This window comes from Sinocyclocheilus anshuiensis, unplaced genomic scaffold (assembly GCF_001515605.1).
Source record: "Sinocyclocheilus anshuiensis isolate Anshui unplaced genomic scaffold, SAMN03320099.WGS_v1.1 scaffold1468, whole genome shotgun sequence".
In the NCBI taxonomy this organism is placed as follows: Eukaryota; Metazoa; Chordata; class Actinopteri; order Cypriniformes; family Cyprinidae; genus Sinocyclocheilus; species Sinocyclocheilus anshuiensis.
This window is the reverse complement of record NW_015546129.1, coordinates 54,253-58,361: the sequence shown is the minus strand read 5'-3', so window position 1 is coordinate 58,361 and position 4,109 is coordinate 54,253. Positions and strand designations below refer to the sequence as shown.

The following is a 4,109-nucleotide window of genomic DNA, read 5'->3' as shown; positions in this document are numbered from 1 at the left end:
CTGTGTGGTTACTAGTATGTTTTGGGATGGTTGCTATGTTGTTGCTGAGTAGTTGCCAGTGTGTTGTTAGGGTTTAAAGGGTTGTTTCCATGGCATTGTTGGTTTTAAGATGTTAGTTTTTGTTTAAGGTTTAAGATTTTCAGGGTGTTTTGGGGGGTTGCCATGACGTTGCTAGGGTGTTATGGGTGGTTGCCAAGGCATTGATATTGGTTATTAAAAACTGGGGAAAGGTTGGTGATTTACCTGAGGAAATGCCACTGCTATGATGCAAGAAAATTAGGGGAGGTTACCAGGGTGTTGCTCTGTGGTTGTTAATGTTGTCAGTACAATGCTGTGTGGTTACTAGTTTGTATTGGGTGGTTTCTATGCAGTTGCTAGGTGGTTGCCAGGGTGTTGTTAGGGTTTAATGCTGGGGTGTCAATAGTGGTTGCAGTTGCTAGTGTGATTTGGATGGTTGCTATGCTGTTACTAGGTGGTTTCTAGTGTCTAATGAGTGGTTGCCAGGCTGTTGTTAGGGTTTAATGTGCTGTTGCCGGGCTGTTGTTGTGGAGTTATGGTTGATCGCTAGGTTGTTGCTATGTGGCTGCTAACGTTTTCAGCACATTGCTGTGTTTGGGATGGTTGTTGTTTTGTTGCTGAGTGGTTCCCAGGGTGTTGTTAGGGTGTAATGGGTTGTTTCAATGGCGTTGCTAGGGTGTTATGGGTGGTTGGTTATGTATAATGTGTTGTTATATGTTTAAGGTTTGCAGCATAATTCTAAGTGGTTTCCAGGGTGTTATGGGTGGTTGCCAAGGCATTGCTATGTGGTTGTTAGGGTTTTTTGTGGATGCTATGGAATCTCCGCAGATTTCTGCATAAAATATATTCATATATTTAAACTATTTCTAAATATTTTGGTTAATTTGCTATACTTTCAGCTACCATTAAGAACTTAGTGCTCTCTGCGTCATTTAACACATTTTACCTTAAAAAGACCCTGGAAAACGGCTTCCTTTTGAAACAGGAAGTTTGTTGGGACATATACAGTGGGTTGTCTGTTTAGTTTTTGTTTTGTTTTGTTTAAGGCACAAAAATCACATTTTCTTGGGGTCTTTGAAATTCTTTTCACAGAACTCTGCAAGTTTTTACCCCAAAACCAGTGCAAACAAACAGATGTTTGCAGATTCATGCTCATGCTGTTTCACTAAGTTCCTGAAGGTTGTTTTTGTCACTGTCTTGCTTCCTTAATTAGCAAGTATCTGAGTTATTTGGCAGATTTACTGAGTCTGTTCCGGTTTGTGTCAGCAGAATCTAAACCTACAAACAGGAAAGACAGAGAATGAAGAGTAAACGTGTTTGCGCTTTGGCTTCGGACTCTCAATATCAGTGACGGCCAAGCTGTCCTCTCTCTGTGGAAATCACACATCTATCTCGCTGTTTCTGAGAAGTGCAGAGAGCATGATGTCATCGGTTTGAGGGTCCTCAGGGCCGCAGCCGAGTGAACGTTTTATGAGAACCAGCTGTGAGGAGGAGGAGAAACACAGAGTTAAAGCTGGCTCTCCTCAACATCTCGGTCACTGGAGTGCTGAACACCAGCGTTCGGCGCAGATACGTGACACATCACAGACTGAAAAACATTCCATTAAGAGCGATTTCATCACTGCACTACATGCAAAACATAAAACCATAAAAATCTGTCATTATTTATTAATCCTCATGTTGTTCCAGATGACTTTCATTCTTCTGTGGAACACAAAATAGTACATTTTAATTATGCACTGGTCACTCTTTTACATGCATTAAAGGTAGACTGAAGCTTTCAAAACTTTGCAAAAGCATAAGAAGAGTCATATGCAATGCGTTTATAATGCTTTTTTTGTCTGTTGTAGCTCAACATCCACTCATGAAAAACAGCTTCTCAAACATTCAGCTTTACATCTCATTTTGTCTTCTTCTGAAGAAAGCAAGTCATGAAGGTTTGGATGGAACAACGTGAGAGTGAGTGAATGATGACAGTTCAAGTGTATTTTTGAACACGATCCCTTTCATTGAACACTAAGACCTGTATTTGTAAGTTACCATGCAAGATTCTGGTATGCTCCCGCTGATGTCACGTAGGAAAACTGCGGATTTGACCTGCCCTTTGTGAATCTGACCCTTTGTTTGCATGTGTGTGTTCATGAATACATGCTGCATGTCCCATATGAAACCCTCCTACAATTCGGCTCCGCTGCAGGGTTTGGCTCACTAGGCTTGATCAGAGCGAGAGAGAATGACAGAGAAAAAAAAAAGATAAGATTTATAGCTAAACGCAAATGGTCTTCTATTTGCACTAGGTCGCCTCACACACACTCACATTTTACACTAATATAATGCTGTTATGTACAATAAATGTGACGAATCTACATTCTTTTGCTGAATCCAAGGGGATTTGAATAACTTGGAAGTTGGGATTATTAACTTCCCAACTTCCAAGTTATTAAAATCCACTTGGATTCAGCAAAAGAATACAACACAAACTCCTCACACTGCTCCACACACAAACACTCATACTTGTGCCAACTTCCCGTTAGCTTCTATTGTTCTTAATTCAAGTTAATTATTAGTGTTTTCAAAAAACCACGTGCATTTCTTTTTGCAGTTAACAAATTTTCCAGCTTTGCAGTCTTTTGAAGGATTTTATTGCATCATCATTTTGACTCCATACTGACACATTTCAGAATGCAATGATGTACAGAAAAGTTAAAAAGCCTTTGCATTCACATACACGCGTTGTCAGGGATTCATCACAGTCACTTCAGTCACCATCCAGGATAATTATCCGATTGTGTTGTGTTGACACTCACCTGCCTTTACCTCACCCGTTCCATTCTTCTGCTAACTAAGTCAATAAACCATCCTGTTTTGCACTTACCTGTTGTGTCTGGCCTTGCTTTGTGACACGCGTAGAATACAGAATTATAATGATTAATTTTGCAAGGGGATTGATTCATTTAAAAGAGTCATTTTAAATTTAATCAGGTTAAATTTGTATAATAAAAATAGTAATAATCATCATTATTTCTATCATTATTATTGTTAATAAATACTATTTAAATTTTATTATTTTTTTTTATTTAAAATTGCAATTACTATTTATTTTATTTTTCACATTATTCACAGCCCTTACAGACACTTTTTGGCATTTTGAGATTTTAATTAAGACATTATTTGTGCATTTCTAAACATTTTGGTTGGTTTAATAGTTCATAAGTGTAACAAAACAAGCACACAAACCATCTGTAACTGACATGTTTACTCTGCAGCAGTTATCGCACACACTAAAAGCTTTTCTGGTCTGCCGGAAAGAACCTTTTTCTGCATTCTTTAACTTAATAAGCGCAGATTGTGTCCGCTCTTCCTCTGTATCTGCTCTGTGTGTCTCTGGAATGATAAAGATCTGCTGTTTGGGGCTGTTAGTCGCTTGCATAACATTACTGATGGGTTCTGATGACCTTCACCATCCTTCACTCATATGATCTCCTAATAGCATTGTATACTAAGAATCTAAGTGTCTTAAATATTTGTCAGTACTGCATGTCCCTCAGAAGTGACCTCTGATATTTCAAATGCTTCTCCTGAGAAAGAGACCCCAGGAATCTCGTGTGTCTGTTTGATTTAATCCTGTTTCTGTTCAGAATAATGAACTTCCTGTCATCCAATCAGCTGAAGGGCATCAGGTCAGGGGGACGGACAAGTAAGGGGTCAAAACGTCCTTCAGGTTATATGGAGTTTTTTATTGGCCAGGAACAGATGGCTCACTTTCTCCATGTCACGCTTTATCTCACTGGGGTCACGTTTAACAATAGTGAAGAGAACAAAGACACTGAAAAGACCCTAAAATTAAGGTTATAAACAGCAACTGTCAGATTTACTGTTTGTGGCTATCAGGACGAGTTGGTTTTTAGTGGCGTGTACTAAGTTTCTATTGTTCATACTTAAGGTCAGTGATCTGAACAAACACCTAATCTCTTCAAATCATATAGCTTGTTCATGCAGATGTAAAACAATGTTTAAATGCTATTTAACACCTGCTTATGACCTGCTATAAATTATTGCTCTACATTTTACACCATGCTCAAACTTTGGCT

At 38.7% G+C, this 4,109-nt stretch overlaps 1 protein-coding gene across 1 annotated transcript in view; it reads left to right on the top strand.

Moving 5' to 3' along the window:
• The first annotated feature begins 1,872 nt into the window (after positions 1–1,872).
• Positions 1,873–4,109, top strand: part of LOC107701048 (DENN domain-containing protein 2A-like) — a 26,145-nt gene continuing 23,908 nt past the window's right edge. The window contains exon 1 of the mRNA XM_016502964.1: positions 1,873–1,977. The gene's annotated coding sequence lies outside the window, so the exon portion shown is untranslated. The remainder of the gene's footprint in view (positions 1,978–4,109) is intronic.